Consider the following 17,597-nt stretch of genomic DNA (forward strand, 5'->3'; position numbering starts at 1 on the left):
TCTATCACAAATGGTAGGCAGAGAAGAAAATGCTGGCTGGTGGTGCAGGACTTCCAGAGCTGCCCAGGAACCAGAGTCTGTTTGCTTGCACTGATTTAACCTCCTCTCTGTGGCCAAATACAAGTGTTGATGGCTAGTGAGGAGCCCCGGGCCAGAAGAGTGTACAGTCTGGTCATTGAGAGCAGTCAGAAGGAATGTCTGTCGGGATACGTGTTCCTAATCAGCTTCGAGAGTGACTGTCCAATCAAGACAGCTAAGTTAGGAGGGAAAGCAGAAGTGAACTTTGGCCTAGTTGAAGGAAGATGGCAAGAGAATCCCCAAAAGGCTCCATAATATGGTTGGGAAGGTCCCATTAGTGTTTCTGGACCATGTGGCATCATAAAAAATCACCATAGGTGGCAAGCCAAGCATTTGAGCTTTATAAGTCATAATTTATATTTGGTCACTTGTCTGATCCCCACTTTTGCCAGATTCAAAACCAGCAAATTTCCTATCAAATGTTCTAGCAGAGTGAACCTTCACCTAAATGGGTTGTTCCCTTTCTAACAGTGGATTTCTTAGAACATTCCCATAGGCAGAGTCTCACATTTTTTTTCTAGCAGCTCATCTGGAAAGTCGGCACCAGGGATTATTTTCCATTTACCAGCTGAAAAGCTTTCGTGGGTCCATGACCCCAGTCAGCAGACCATTAGGGTTGGGAATAGCAATTCCGGGGCAAGTGTCCATGCCTCCCACCCCCACTGGCCACCACACTTCCTTTAACTCTGCAGTGACCAGATGTGTCAGCCTGTGGGCCGATCACCTAGTTTTCCCCCTTAGATGTGTCAGGTTGTATGTATCTGGGCTAGGCTTCAAAACAGAGTTAAATATTAGCCAAGACCTAACCAAGCTGAATATAAAACTATTGATTCCCCTGAGATTAAAAGTGAGTATCACAGTAAATGAAATGCTGTGGCTTGCTCACTGGGTTCCATGGATGTCTGCCTCCCAGTGGACAGAGATTTTCAGCAGGAGATGGATCACACAGACCCAACCTCAAGTGGGTGGAGGGGAAGGGGAGATGTTTTCGGTTTTCACCCCTCTTCTTCCCTGGCATTATTGAGGGGACAGACGAGGGAGAGAAGAAGACCTCTTTGCCAGGATACTGGTGTCTGGTGAGGGAAGGTGACTCCCTTCTGCCCCTGGGCCTGCAAGGGCTGGTCACACATACAATGGCCCTGTCCTTGTAGAAAAGCCTGTGGAGGAGCGTGACTCCAAAAGAAATCTGAAATGGCATCCCACAGCCTCGCCCACTCCCATTATTCAGTGACTGGAGCCTCCAATCACTTAAGCCACAGAGCAGGTCCCTTGCAGGGCAGTCACTTGTCCTACCCAATCAGACAGCTTTAACCCTGGGCTCAGGGGGAGACACAGTTGTCCCAGGTCCTTACAAAGATCAGATTGCAAAGTGGCCAGAACAGGGCCCCACAGAGAAACTGCCAGGCTCGCAAGAGGAAGCCCCATGGTCAGCTCTACCTGACTACCTGTCAACTCACCAGGCCAGCTCTACCGGACCACCTGTCGATTCACCAGGCACCTCGGAGGAGCTGCAATCCCACTCCTGGGCCATGCTCCCCCCACTTCCTCGCCAATGGCTGGGGTACCAGTCCCTGTGGAGGTTCCTGCCCCCAGGCGAGGGAGAGTGGCCATTACTGAGAGGGCGGATATTTTTCCTCATGGGTATTATTTTTAACAAGAAACCTGAGTGGTTCTCTCATAACATAACCAAGGCTTGGTTGTTTTCTCAACGTTCACCAGCATCTTACTTCTCAGGACAAAGGGACGTTCCCCTAAGGCTCGCTACGCTTTGTGCTCCCAAGCACACGCGCCCCTGCGATGCAGGGCACACGGGCGGCACCATGGAGTACACGCGTGGCACTCACACGTGAGGGGCACGTTCACTGGTGTGCATGGTACACGCTGTGACACGTGCTCACACGCGAAACACCTTCTATATCTTGTAGGCAAGACTTCCGATGCAGAGATTCTCCAGGGCTTTCAGTGGAGGGACGGAACTATAATTTGACTAATGCATTTGAAGTCTAGGGATATACACTGTCTTTTTCTTTTTCTTCTTTTTTTTTTATGGGGAGGGGGACGTTGTGTATAAGCCAATTTTTCACGGAGAAGACTCCATGCCTGACCACTGACTGCATTCCTGGCCCCACCCTGCTGTCTGTCCCTGCAAATAACAGTCCACCTCAATTAAAGAGAGAGAAAAAAAAAAAAGGTACAGTTGGCAAAACTACAAATCATCCCCACTAGTCCACCTCCTGGAAGCACGTGTTCTGCTAACAGCAATAGTTCTGCATAAGAAAAAACACACAATTTCTTTGGAGAAAAATCCCTCAAAATTATTTTCAAATGGATGCTCACTGAGGACAGATTCTAACAGTCGTTTCTCCCCTCCCACCCCCCGCCTCCCCGTGCTGCTGGCTTTTTTTCCATCGAGGTCTAACTGAGAGACAACATTATATTCGTTTCAGGTGTACCACATAACGGTTTGATATTTGCACACATTATGAGATGATCACCACAGCAGGTCCATTGAACATCCATCACCATAGGTAGTTCTAGAATTTTCTTTTTCTTGTCATGAGAACTTTTAAGATTTACTCTCAGCAACTTTCAAATAGGCAATACAGCATTATTAACTACAGTGGCCGTGCTGTACCTTACACATCACCTTGACTGACATTATAATTGGGAATCTGTATTTTTGAGCCCCTTCATCCATTTCGTCTACCACCGTCCCCCCCACCCCCACCATTTCCCACCTCTAGTAACCACCAATCTGTCATCTGTATCTACGAGCTTGGTTTTGTAGGTTTTTTGTTTTGGATTCCACATATAAGTGAAATCATATCATATTTATCATTCTCTGATTTATTTCACTTAACATAATGCTCTCAAGATCCAACCGTGTTGTCACAAATGGCAAGATTTCATTCTTTTTTATATAGCTGAATAATATTCTATTGTGTGTGTGTGTGTGTATGATATATATATATTTATATCACATTTTCTTTATCCATTCATCCATTGATGGTCACTGAGGTTGTTTCCATGTCCTGGCTCTCATAACTAATGCTGCCATGAACATGGGGGTGCAGATACCTCTTTGAGATCCTGTTTTCATTTCCTTTGGATGGATAAATGCCCAGAAGTGAGACAGCTGGATCATAGGGTAGTTCTATTTTTAATTTTTTGAGGAACCACCATACTGTTTTCCAAGGGACTGCCCCGATTGACATTCCTACCAACAGTGCAAAAGGGTTCTCTTTTCTCCACATTCTCGCCAACATTTCTTCCTTGTCTTTTGGATAATAGCTATTCTGACAGGTGTGAGGTGATATTCTCATTGTGGTTTTGATTGCATTTCCCTGATGATGAGGGATGTTGAGCATCTTCTCATGTATCTGCTGGCTCTCTGTATGTCTTCTTCGGAGAAATATCTATTCAGATCCTCTGCCCATTTTTGTTGTTATTAAGTTGTATGAGTTCCTTATATATTTTGGATGGTAATCCCTTATCAAATAGATGATTTGCAAATGTTTTCTCCCAGTCAGTGAGCTGCTGTTTCATTTTGTTCTTTGCTCTGCCGCAGCTTTTTACCTTCATGTAATCCCACTTGTTTGTTTTTGCTTTTGTTGCCTTTGCTTTGGGTGTCAAATCCAAAAAATCATTGCCAAGGGGCACCTGAGTGGCTCAGTTGTTGGGCATCTGCCTTCAGCTCAGGTCATGATCCCAGGGTCCTGGGATCAAGCCCCACATTGGGCTCCCTGCTCAGCGGGGAGTCTGCTTATCCACCCCACCCCCGCCTCCCGCTCTTGCTCTCTCTCTCTCTTTTCCTCCCTCTCAAATAAATAAAATCTTTTTAAAAAAATCATTGCCAAGACCAACGTCAAGGAGCTTACTGCCTATGTTTTCTTCTAGGAGTTTTACGCTTTCGGGTCTTACTTTTAGGTCTTCAATCCATTTTGAGTTGATTTTTGTGTGTGGTGTAAGACAGAGGTCCAATTTTATTTATTTATTTTTTTTGCATGTGGCTGTCCAGTTTTCCAAACACCATGTATTGAAGAGATTGTCCTTTCCCCATTGTCTGCTCTGGGCTCTTTGGGCATAGGTTAGTTGACCATATAGTCGTGGGTTTATCTGGGGGGTCTCTATACTGTTCCGCTGATCTATGGGTCTGTTTTTATGCCATTACCATACTGTTTTGATTATGATAGCTCTGTGCCCCCATGCTTGATACAAATCTGAGGTTGAACACTTTGGGGGAAGCGGAGATGCTTGGCCACCAAGAAAATGAACTGCAGTTCTCTCCCCCAGGCATGAAGCACCTCCACAAAGAGGCTCTCCAACATAAAAGAAGTCTCCCCCTTGTCCATCATCCCGCTACAGGGCAGTTCCGGGGTTCGGGATATCTATGTCAGCTCCTTCCGTGTGCTTTTTGAGTACCTGCCGGTATGTGATGGGGAAGAGAGCTGTGCCACCATCTGCAATCCAGACACTTCTGGAGCAAAGACTCAGCTGGATAAAGACTCACTCTGTTTGCCTTCAGCTTAAATGCTTTTTAGCAGATTAAAATAGTCTCCTGAATCTCTCTTCCTAACTCCCAGGTGGATGGGCACTGTAGTATTTATCAGGCTTGCTTGGGGAAGCAACAGACCACAGATGGTTCATTTTTCCTCTCCCCTGCACCTTCGCACAACCACCTTTTGCATTCTCCTGGTTCCAAAGGGTCCACCAGCTAGAAGGTGATGGCATCGTATCCTCAGCCCTGCTGCATGTGGCCTCTGCTGGGGGCAGTCTTTGCAGCCGAGGAAACCCATCCCTCCTCAACCTTAAACAGAACATTTCTAGTCCAACGGAGCAGATGCAAAATCTGGTTTGCCATCAGCAACATGGTTCTAGGCTGTTGGGTCAGCATGGAAATGGGTTTTTAGAGGATTTGGGATTTCACGGGCTTCCTTCGCTGCCTCCAGGATCAATGAAGTCAACCCTCATTGCTGGACAAGCACCAAAGCAAGACACTGAAGTGATAGACTGCATCAGCAGTGAAGCCTAACGTCAGAGGTGGGCTTCGCCATCCAGAACGCCAGGTCAGCTGAGGTCCAGAGGTCCTTGGGTAGTGTCAACATAGGAGATGGGCACCTTCGAGCAGGGAGTCTCACTCTGTAAAAATTTAGCTCATCAGAGTTCACATCCGTTAGCCGTTCCCTCCATCTGTCTTTCAAAAGAGTGTTCTCTAATGTTTATTGAAAGATAGACATATATCGAAATTTTAAAAATGCCTTCTCTTGGCAAATCCACAATGCCCCCCTTTAAACAAGAGAAAGGCATGCTTTAGTTTTCACAAAATGAGAAAGTGAGAAGCGATTTTGAAGGAAATAGTCTGCATTTAATCCTACGGATGGATGATGCAGAGCCAGGCCTCATTCCTGTCCCCATCAATCCCGGCTTCTGGTCCTGGCCTGGCCTCAGAGAGAAGCCGTCCACTACGCAGCTGAACAGGAGAAAACAGTCCCTGGTTAGAACAACCAGCTCATGGAGGCTGCTTTTCCATCTGTTTGGAGGAGGAAATCAGCCAGCCCAGCCACACAACCAAATGCCGTGAGCAGCCTCCAAGCTCACCCTATCCGATGGCAAGCAAAAGCAGACGATTCGACTCTCCAGAATGATTCAGAAGCCTTTTCTCCAGGAAAAAAAAAAAAAAATCTCCATTCCACTTTCCAACAGCCTGAGAAACCACATCAATAATAAAGAACAGAGTATGGAGCTGACTCTGACAACGTGTTCAACGACAGTTTAACGTGTATGGCATCTTTCCAAAAGTAGACTTACTCCATGTTCCCTAATCTGTCCGTCACCCCCTAGGAAATGACAATGGGTTTTTACAAACAGTCTATCAATCATTCTCACAGGAGACTGAAGACTCGTCCTACGAGGGCACTCACACTGCATTTCACTCCTCTCTGTTCTTCTGAGCGGTGCTGGGTGCGGACATTGTTGCCGTCCCCCTTCCTAGGGGCGATGGAGGTCATGAAATCCAAGCCTTCAGACCCCCTCCTACCACGTCTGTGAAGGCTTCACGGAGTTCTCTTTCTCCTTCCATGCTGTGGACACAAGGAAACCAGGAAACATCCAAAAAAAGCCTTCAGCAGCCCCAACTCCAAAACCAGTGTCGATGCTATGATGTGATGGATGGTTTTAACATGTCAAGACTAGGTATGCATGCAAGCTATTTTTATTATTCCAGTGGTATTGTGAATGTGGTTATTCTTCTTAACATGTCATTCCTGCATGTCCAGGATTGAGATGAAATTGCTAAAACTGCCTTTGCCTTCAACGCTAGCTATCTTTGTGAATGTGTCTGTTTCTCTGTATGTCAGATAAATTGGCCTCTATCTTTGCTGTTATAATTGACTGTGTATGCTAGAAAGCAAAAAGCAAACATTGCTTTTTAGTGACTTTATTATTTTTTTTTATTTGCAAGTGGACTGCTCTATAAACTATTCCCATGAAATCATACTCCCCACCAAAGGGACTCAGACTGAAGTTTGTTCATTAGGCCACCTGTGTGGGCTCACCTCTGCTCCCATCTACCTCTGAAAAAGACTCTACACATACAGGAAAATGGGCCACGGTCCTAGGTCACAAGATAACCCACACTTTCCAGGTTTCCCAAAACACTGAACCTGGAAACTTTAGGATTTTTTTTTTTAAACTCTAAGCCCCAGGAAAAGCCCACAAGACATTTTCTAGATGTCTTAGCAATCATTTGGTAGCAAAAGAAAAACAACACTTTGAAATAGACAACTAAGTCTATTTCTGCTAAGTCCCATTTGGTCCACAGACTGATCCTTCATGAGCCCATGTGATGGCTTCCACATTCTGGAGCCCGGTTGGAAGAGCATGGCTAGGTGACGGTAAAGCATGGTGAAGGGGTGGGGGTGGGGGGTGTTCTCAATGTGCCATGAGGACTTGCCCGGTCCTGCTAATGGCAAAAGTGATGATAGGGAAATACCAAGTGTTTTAAAATTAGGTCAAAGAAAAGAGCTTTTTATCACCTTCTCATCTTTTCATTCACTCAAAATCAAAACATAATGAAAATTTCTAGCTGCTGAAAACAGGGTCTTAAGCTACAAATCTGCTGACACCAGAAAAGAAATGAGTAATATCTGGAGTGCTCACAGTGGACCAATCTCTGTGCTGGGCACTTTTTAGGCGTCATCTCATTCAGTTCCCCCAGGAGCTAATACCCGCTCAACAGACGAGGAAACTGAGGCGTGGTGGACTTGCATCCCTTGCCCAAACCTGCGCTCTGAACCGCTCTACCGCATCGCCCTGCTACCCACAAGATGTTCCTGACCTTCCCGAGCCCACGCTCAGGGATAACACCGTGAACCTCACAGAGTTGTGTAAGAGACTGGATGAAAGAAAATATTTTTTAAAATGTATCACATTATCAGGCAGACAGAGGTACCCAGTAAATATTAGGTTTCCCTCGCCTTCAATCACAGCAAAAAAAAAAAAAAAAAAAAAAGACCAGAAACTTTTCGGTTGTTAAACAACTGACCGTTCTCCAAATTGGCTAATATTAAACTATCGCTTCTAATCCTGCCATTAGTGGAGAGCTTAGCTGGTGCTAACATCAGCACCAAGCACGTGATGCAAGATGAAAGCCGGTCTAGGGCAGAAAAGTAAATGCATTATGCGTCTGCCGATAAGGTGTACACACTTTCTATCTACACAGGGTGTTCCTTTCTGGAGAAGGGGCTTTCCTCCCCTGCCAAGCCTAACTAAACTTTGGTCTCCTCCAGAATGGACCGGAGATATAATGTCCCACCTCCCAAAACAGAGCCTCCTCTTGCCAAAACATTCTAGAAACTTAGCAGCTGGTGACATGTTAGAAACTGCTGAGTTCGTTCTTTGTTCTTCCTCCAGTGTGAGACTGTGGTCGGCCCGGGGCCTCACCTTCTTAGCCAGAAGGAGAGGATCATGCTGCTAATCCCGGGTCTGTAACCATCTGTATCGCTCTTGGGTCCAACTGGAAACAGATGGCACACTCAAAGGGGGTTAACTAAAATGAATGTAACGAAGGAACTGTGTACAGAGGTGTGGGTGGATGTAAGGGCATCAGCAAGAGACGGATGAGGCTCCTGGGCACTCCATACAGGCAGAAACCTCTACCAGCCCTCAAGCTGAAGGGACAAGGGGCGGATGATGTCACTGGGGCCCAGTGAGAGCCACAGCCATGGAGAAGGTGGGACTCTACGGGAGATGTAGCTGTGAAGTAATTCAGCCAGGGCCAGAGTCACCGCGGACCCCTCTGATCTCCTCCCACGGCTGAGCTCAGCCCGAGCCAGAGGGTAAGAAAGCCTAGGGAGGCAGTCCACAGAGGCCCGCCTCGGGGCACAGAGCAGGGACAGGGCGGCAAGGGAGGAGGCACATGGAGAATCACCAGCACTCCCATGCACGGGCCAACCCCCGTGTCGGGACCCCAGCACTCTCCAGGCTGCCCACACTCTACTAGCAAAGCTGGAGGGAGCTCAGAAACACTGGCACCTTAGGTATGGGAGCAGCTGAAGGGCCCTGGGGGCCTTCCAGGGTCAGCAGCACTCTCAAATTCCTAAGACGATAAACTGGATTTTCAGAAAATAACCATCGGATGGCTTAGATGATGCAAAAGGGGTCCAGGGTTTGAGTTCCACCCACAGAGCATTCCGGGTGCTCAGCTCCCAAAGATTTAACTCTGCTTGGGACACTCACACTTCAGAATACAATTTTATGGTCTTCCTTTGGAAGGTATCAATTCACCTGCACACAACTTCTCAAATGTCAAGGTCAAGTAGGATACTCTTCCCCTACCCCTACCTACACCAAAAGCAAGTGAAAAAATGAAACTGGCTATTCAATAGATTTTAACCAGTTGTTTGCATGTGCTCCCAAACCATATTTGCAAATACCCAAACTTCACATTTTCTTGTGTCTAAGGATCCAGAGTTTTTTATCATCTAGTCTTGGGCCAAGCAGGGTTGATGTGTCTCTTTACCTGGTAGGACATAAACAAAACACCACACAAACATGCATCCCCAACCTAGGAGAGGTAGAGCCCAGCACAGCTTCCTGGAAACACAGCAACTCCTTCTACCGCTCTGCAGCTTCCCCAGAGCTCTGTTTCCGCGGGCCCGAGTCTCTGAAATGGACATGTCCTAAGCCCACGTCAGCTGATACTTAAAATTTTAGGTCGAGTGAATCCCAAGACAGGGCACAGTCCTACGAGTGGCTCATCCCAAGGAAAGGCAGACTAGAAAATGCTTCTTCCCAAGCTATTCCTTCAGATGCACCCTATCCAAGAGGGAAACATCCCACCAAACTGTATCCTCCCAGCTGAATATTCTCAGGTGGCGGCTGTGCATGCCTGGGAGGCTACTGCTCTTTTCTAGGTGAGGCAAGGGCAGCGGGATTGTAGTAGAACAGCTTCTCTTACTGATCTGCTTCTTCAAGCTGAAGACATTCAACCAGGTCAGCAGTGACCACCTCCCCTTGAACTTCTGCTGACCCCCGGTATCGCTGTCCTAGGGTATTGACCTGTGTGACCACACTCTCACACAGCCCCGAAGCACCAACATAAGGGAACAAGATGGTGAAGATGGAGAGGAGGTTTTGTTTCGTTTTTTTCTAATTCCACAAGCAACCTTCAAAAATGCAAAGAGTTCACCTAATCTGGGGGAGAGGGGAGGACTGATCAGAAGGTGAATTCATTCCACACTTCTGAAATCCGAGTAAAGCTGATTATTTTCTTTCTTTCATAGGAATTCTAAGCTAAGGTGTACTTTGAATACTTACTGATTTGTTAGCATACCAATAAATTAATCTATTACGAAGGTAAATTATTATCCGTGCAGTAAGAACATAGTGAGTGTCTACCATGTTGCCAGACACTGTTCTGGAAGCCGGGAATTCAGGGAGATGAAAGACAGACCAAGTCTTCCCTTCTTGTTGTAAGGGAGACACTCAAACAAATACAACAAATAAGGGAACACGAAGTCGCAATATAGTGACAGATGCTCTGTTGAAAATACATGGACAGTAGACAGGTGGTTAAGCACGTTGGCCCCAGAGCCAGACAGTCTGGTTTATATCTCAGCTCTGCTACTTCCCGAGTGACTTGGGGAAAATTATATAATCTCCCTCGGCCCCAGTTTCCTCCTTGATAAAGTAAGAATAAGAACAGGATCTAGTTCAGAGGGATCTGTGCATTCAGCAAACTGTGAGCATGAAATAAAGTAGTTTGTTCATATTCAGAGTCTGTAACAGTGGCTGACATAAAGTGAGCCCCAGTGAAAGTCAGCTCTTCCTACTTTAGAGGGGGGTGGCCCAGGCCGGCTTCTCAGAGGTGGTGACCCCCATGTAGAGATCTGGTAAAAGCAGCAGCCAGAGGAGGCACCTGGGGGGGCTCAGTCAGCTGAACATCCAACTCTTGATTTCAGCTCAGGTCATGATCTCAGGGTGCTGAGATGGAGCCCCACGTCCGGCTCCACACTCAGTGTGAAACCTGCTTGAGATTCTCTCTCTCCCTCTCCCTCTGCCCCTCCCCCCACCTTGCCCACACTCTTTCTCTAAAAAAAGTTAAAGTAAAAAGAAAAGAAACAGCCAGAGTGAAGACCTTAGGGAGAAGTGAGCCACGCCTTGTTTCTGAAAAAGAAGGAAGGTGGGTGAGGTAGGAGTAGAGGGCTAGGGACAGGTGAGGCCATGTAGGGATTTGGTGGTCTTTGATGGGAATTTGCCTCTGCCCCCAAGGGGCAGAAAGCCATTGGAGGTTTGAAGCAGGGGATGCACTAGGATGGACGTGGATGGACAGGAAGGACAGGGATCTACTGTAGATCAGGGATCAGCAAGCTATGGTCCATGGACCAAAGATGGCCCCACTGCCTACTTTTGTAAATAAAGTGTTATTGGAACACAGCCATGTCCATTCATTTACATCCTGTCTAGTCCTGATTCCCTGCTATGGTGGCCTTGTTGAATAGTGACAGAGACCATAGAGCATGCAAAGCCCACTGACCCTGGTTCTTGCTAGCAAAAGTTCATCAACCCCTATTTTGGAGGAAAAAGAGTCTGTAGGACTTGTAAGTAGGTGGGGTGTGGGTGAGAGAGAGGGTGGTCGAGGATGATTCTGGGTCTCTAGCCATGAATAACTGGGTGGTGCCATTTCCTGAGATGGGGATGCGCTGGGGGAGAGAGCAGGATGGGTGGCAGCCAGAGTTATTATTTTGGACATGTGAAGCTTGAGATGAGCCTGGGGTGTTGCAGGAACTCAGGCTGGAGTCACAAATGCAGGCATCACCTGCAGACACCGTTCCTTTCTCTCCATTTCCACCACTGCAGTGACCCTCTAACTCTTAGGGCCACGGGGCAGGGGTGGGGGGGATCACCTGGACAGAGAACTCGGACCCAGAAGGGACAGGTGCTAAAGCTCGAGCCTGGGCCCATCCAGCATGAGAAGTCAAGCACAGGAAGAAGAGATGGCAAAATGATGGAGAAGTGCCTCATGAGGTAGGAGGGAAGGCCCCGGGGCATGTCGCAGGAGCCAAGAGGAAACAGTGTCCACAGGGGCAGGTCAGCTACGCTGAAAGGCCCAGAAACTGAGAAGCAGCTGAAGCTGGCAAGATGGCCTTCGTCGTTTTTACTGGACGGGGCGGTGATGTGAGAAGCCCTGTTGGGCAGAGCTGAAGAAGAGAACCGGAGGGGCCTGGAGACATCCTGTCCTGATGCGGAGAGGAGAGATGGACAGGGGCAGACAGGAGGCGTGCAGACAACAGAGCATGTTTGTAAGATGGCAGAGACCAGAGAATATTTTTAAGATCCAGGTTTTACCTACCATCCGAAAGCTGAGCGTTCCTACAGAGCCTTTCAGTAACCGAAATGGCGCAAAGAAGCAATTACATTAATTGATATGGGAAAAATTGGGGGCGCTGCCACATCCAAAAAATCACCTCTTTTAGTCTTTTCTGATACTTTGGGACACATCTTGGTGTCCACACAAACGGACACACAAAACCGGTGGAGATATAGCCCAGATGCTCACAGACTCCGTTCAGAGCTGCAGCGGCTGATTGCTGGGATGCTGAGCGTGTCCTGGGGGAGGAGGGGAAAGGGGCTGGGTGCCCCTCTCGCTGCCCCGGGGCGCTGCCTCTATCAGGGCCTGGCTTCTGCAAAACCGACACTGGATGCTGTTTGCGCTTTTCGCCTGTTTTTCATAAAAGTGAAAATCCTCTTCAGATGTCTTTTGGTGAGCGAAAACAGGTACCAGTGGAGGTCTTTCTTAAAAGCAAAGGGGCCTAACGCAAACTTTTGAAAAGCGGGGCATGCCTGTGATGGGAATGATCCGGCTGAGTGGGAGAAACTTATACCGCAGAGAGAAGGAAGTAAAGCCTCTGAGAGGCAGGAAGTGAGATCCAGAGGTCAAGTGGGGAGGTCAAAGGAGCAGGAACACTCTGCTCTAACAAGAGAGCGCGTAGAAGGTCTAAGTATATATTCAAGCAGGCCCGTAGATGCAGCGGATTTCACACGAGGACATTTGTGTCTGATTGCTTCGATTTTCTCAATACAGCCAGGAAAGGCTCAGCAGCTAGGTTGGAACCGTAGGGAAGGGAAAAGACAACATACGGGACTTGAAAAGAAGTCTGAGCCTGTTACAGAACCACCAACTGTTAATCAAATGTCTTCTGTATCCTCCACAGCATCTAGCACAGAGCTCGTGAACACAGTATTCAATTACACACTAATTAAGGACATCACGGGTGCAGCGTGAACTTTTCATCACCTTTCTGCCACCTTTCTTTTTCAGTCAAGGTATTGAGAATGTGTGCAGCCCAGACATTCAGCCTCCTTTCATCAGGGGTGAGGCCTGCCTATTTGTCCAAGGCAGAGTCTCAGGAATCTGCAAACAGTTAAGTCAAATAGCCACCCCTTTGACCACAAATGTCAGCCCCAGCAGACACAGCTGATGAACAGGGCTCTAAAGATAAGACGTCAAGACGACTGCATTAGGCTCTTTATCCCACTGGCATCTCGGCCCAGAGCAAACACCCAATGTCTGAATCCCCCCAGACCGCGGTGCAGCGGAGTCCAAGCTTCGGGCCAGCCCCGGCATTCCTCTTACCGACAGGGTCTGCCCTTTGCCGCATCAAATTCCCCGATCTTTCCTCCCCTCCCGGTTAATCTGTTGTTGCTGCCTCTCCTTCTCTTTTTCTCTCTCTCCTTTTCTGTCTCTTCTAGCGCAGCCAGAGGTGAACCTATTTTAATGTTCCCAGGTAAGCTTGCTTCTTCCACTTGTTCTCTCTTCTCTGGGTGTGGCCAGCCCCCATCTCATCCCAAATCTGTGAGGAGATGCCCCTCCCTCCAACATCATCGGGGGGCCTGGGGTGAGTCTTCTTCAGCTTCGCTCTTCAGACTGAACAGGGACCTGCCCAACCTGCAGCCACCGAACGTCAAAGGAGAGGGACTGAAACAAGTCGGTGAGGAGGCTGTGATATGGGTGAGAACTGTCTCATTGCCTTCAGTATTTTGACTATTAGGTAGTTAATGGTAGGAGATCCTTTTGCCTTTTCCAATGCACCCTTTGAGCTGATACTCTGTGATTCTGTGACACTCTGAAGCATGACACTATTCATTCATCATGCAAATATTTATTGACTCAGCCTGGGAGCCAAGGTCTCCAGGACCCTTTCCCAGATGCTAGACCACATATCGCACAAGGGAAGGAGAATGTGCGGTCTCTGCAAAGACCAGGTAAGAACTCTTCTATTTTAGGCATTATGCTGCCTTGCCTTCTGTATTTCTATTAAAAAGTAAGGACAAATCTGTCCCCTCAATAGTCTGAATGAAACCAGAATGCCAGTGGGCCCAGAGAAAGCAAACATGTCAAGACAAATTCCCAGTTTTGAAAGTGAGCCCTCCAGCACACAGACACTTGGCGACCAGGCCTGACCACGCCGGCAGGTGCCACGTGCCCCCAAATCACACTCCAGCTCAGGTCCCAAATGCCGAGACAACTGCAGAAGGTAGGAAGCAGCGCAGGCACCATTTGAATGTTGCTCAGAATTGTTTGGCCCATCTGTCTTTTTTTTTTTTTTTTTTTTTTTTGAGAGAGAGAGTGAGAGAGAGAAAGAGCACAAGAGGGGGGAGCTGGAGAGGGAGAAGCAGACTCCCTGCTGAGCAGGGAGCCCGATGCGGGGCTCGATCCTGGGACTCCAGGATCATGACCTGAGCCGAAGGCAGTCGCTTAACCAACTGAGCCACCCAGGCGCCCCAGGCCCATCTGTCTCTTGATGTTCTGTGACAAAGTAGAAAGACCAAGGACTTTAGAGTTGGGCTGACCGGGATGTGTAGACAGGCTTGGCTGCTGACTGTGTAATCTCAGGCAGGTTACTTGGTTCTGCCGAACCTGGCTTTATCTATCAAACAAGTATAAGACCACCTATGCTGTAGGATTATTGTTAGGATTAAAGGTAACATATGCAAAGTGCCTAGATGGGGCTCAAAATTACAACTATTGTAATTGGCAGAATGTCCGGGTTTCATTTCAGAAGCCCAGGGTGACCTAAACATAATCTCTTGAATGTAAACACTGGATGTCTTCTACCCCTAAAGATTTAAAGTAAAAGAAGAAAATGACACGAAGACACCCTCCCACCCCCCACACGAAGGGCACGCACTCCTCCCTAAATCAAAACAAAATGATGGCGATAAAACTCGAAGTGCTCTTTGTTCATGTGCCTCCTTGAGAAAAACAAAAAAGACTAGTTTCTCATCTCTGCCCCTCTGTCCCCAGCACTTGCCTTGTCCAGCTGCTGAAGCTCTGGGCCTCCATCCTGGTTTTGAGAGGGCCAGACAGCAAAAACAAACCAAACCAAAACCAAACCAAAACAAACAAAGAAACCACAGAAGAGGAAGGGGACGCGGGACCTTGATGCAGAAGGGAAAAGAAAAGGAGACAAAGAGAGTAAAGAGTCATAGCCACATTACCTCCAGCGCCCAGAGCCTTTCCAGCGCTCTTTCCAGTGCAGGAAGGCTTGGTAACAGCCTCCGTTAGGGGCTCAGTTCCGCATGCAGAAGAGCAACAGTGACATCTTCAGGGCAGCCAGAAGAACTTGGCTGGGGAAGCAGAGGGGACGCTCTCCTTTTAGAACACACCCTGAAGTGGAGATGTCTGTGGCCCCCAGCTGGCCTTTTCTCTACCTGACATGACAGGTGTGTGCATAGTGCAAGCCCCCTCATACTAACCCCCAGGCCCCCCACCAAAACTGACGCCTGGGCATGCCTCCCTCTTGCTCAGCCAAACTCCTCTGGAGCTGGAAACTCAGAAGGGTGTGTTGGTTAGAGACTCTAGGGCAAGCAACCAAAACTGATTTTGATTTTCAAAGAAATGAAATTTATCAGTAAGATACTGGATAGCTCATGCAATCTCTGGGAAAGCTGGAGAACCAGGCTCAGGGGACAGACGGGAACAAAGGGAAGCAAAAACATTCAGAACCCAATCAAAGCATGCCACTGGGCAATCAATTCTGATGAGAGGCCTCACTGTGGTCACCCATAGTTGCCACCAGCAGCACGGCCAGCACGGGCAGCTGGGAGCCCCAGCTGGATTCAATGCCCCTGCTGCCTCTTGACATCACTGGCTCTCCATTTAAAGTCCCAGGCCCACAGGCTTGCACCATAGCTGTAAGGGATCCCTGGAAAAGATCTTGCCACACAAACGTCATTTCCCCAAATACAGAAAAGACATTCCACAGATGCTGGGCAGCCAACATCAACAAAATGTCCCTTACAGAATGCAACTGATGTGACAGCGAATTGCAGACCTGGCACCATGGAGTGTTTTGAGTCCGTGGAAAGCCGTGTGACAAAGCAGAAAAGGCACAAGCCAAGAATTCAAAAATCTCGGTGAGATCCCATCCCTTACTAGCTATGCAACTCAGGTGGGCAAATAAGCTTCTCTGGGTTTTTGCATGGAATATGCACGGAATAGAAATACCCCTACCTACTTCGCAAGGCTGATGTGTATACCAAATTAGTTAATTTTGTATACAGGCTTCGAAAATTATACTATTACTGAGTAAACCCTTTTGCCCGTCGGGGTTCCAGGTTGCCCATCTGTAAAATGCAGGGCTATTGTGAGGTACAAATGAATGGTTTGATTTACAAATTGAAATCGTTGCTGTTTGGGATTTGCCTCAAAATAACAGAGGCAGTGGGTAGGAGAGGAAAGGGTAGGAATACAGAGATGGCTGACCATGGGTTAGTGTTAAACCTGGAGGGTGGGCACATTACACCATCCTCTCCATGTTAGTTTGAGTATGAACTCTTCCATAATAAACGGTTTTTTAAAACGAAGGGTCTTGGAAGTAGTAGAAGAAACAAGCCCCACTCTCCCCGCCCCGCACTCCCAGGCGCTGTTTCTCAGGCACTGCGCCCCTTCCTCTAGGTCCACCACCCTCCACCCCACGCGGGTGAAAGTGCATCCTTCGTGATAAAAATACGCGCTTGAAATAACGAAAGCCCCAACGAACTGATGGACATCAAAAGAAAAACCGAAGCAAAACGAGCGGACGCGCGCCTTAGGGAAGAGCCAGTCAGGAACAAGTGCGAAGTTGCTCTCGCCCATGAACACGAACGGACCCCAACTCCACCCCGGGCACCGCATTCGGTCATGGGCCCAGAAAACAACGGTAACAACGATGCCACACAAGGCTGCACGCCCGGGGCCAGCAGGCGCCGCAACGAGCGAAGCGGTCGAGCCGTGCGGGGCCCTCGGGCGTCCCGAGCAGACGGCGCAGTCGCACCGCGGGCGCAGGGCTCGGACGCCGCGAGGCTGCACCTGCACTGGGCGGGACTTTGGATCCCGCGACGCTGCGCGCGCAGACCGCCAACGCCAGCGATCTACCCCACCCGCCCCGCCTGAGTTTAAACAACAACAACAACAGGGCGCCTGGGTGGCTCAGTTGGTTAAGCGACTGCCTTCGGCTCAGGTCACGATCCTGGAGTCCCGGGATCGAGTCCCGCATCGGGCTCCCTGCTCGGCGGGGAGCCTGCTTCTCCCTCTGCCCCTCCCCGCTCTCATGCTCTATGTCTCTCATTCTCTCTCTCTCTCTCTCAAATAAATAAATAAAATCTTAAAAAAAAAAATAAAATAAAATTATAGTAACCAGGGCGCCTGGGTGGCTCAGTTGGTTAAGCGACTGCCTTCGGCTCAGGTCATGATCCTGGAGTCCCGGGATCGAGTCCCGCATCGGGCTCCCTGCTCGGCAGGGAGTCTGCTTCTCCCTCTGACCCTCCCCCCTCTCATACTCTCTCTATCTCATTCTCTCTCTCAAATAAATAAATAAAATCTTAAAAAAAAAAAATAAAAAACAACAACAGCAACAACAAAACCACCGCCCATCCCACCCCGGCCCCGCCCCTGGGCCGCCCGGATGAGCCCCGCACGAGCATGGCCGGCAGCGGGGCGGAAGTGGCCCCGCCCCCAACATGGCCGCCGGGCGGGC

The 17,597-nt window shown here is 48.5% G+C and overlaps 1 protein-coding gene across 7 annotated transcripts in view; it reads right to left on the reverse strand.

Moving 5' to 3' along the window:
* SLC39A11 (solute carrier family 39 member 11) overlaps positions 1-17,597 on the reverse strand; it is a 403,594-nt gene that overhangs the window by 385,225 nt on the left and 772 nt on the right. The gene's annotated exons all lie outside the window — the stretch shown is intronic.

This window comes from Mirounga angustirostris, unplaced genomic scaffold (genome assembly GCF_029215605.1).
Source record: "Mirounga angustirostris isolate CCGP_5_RB_7025 unplaced genomic scaffold, mMirAng1.0.hap1 SCAF_17, whole genome shotgun sequence".
In the NCBI taxonomy this organism is placed as follows: Eukaryota; Metazoa; Chordata; class Mammalia; order Carnivora; family Phocidae; genus Mirounga; species Mirounga angustirostris.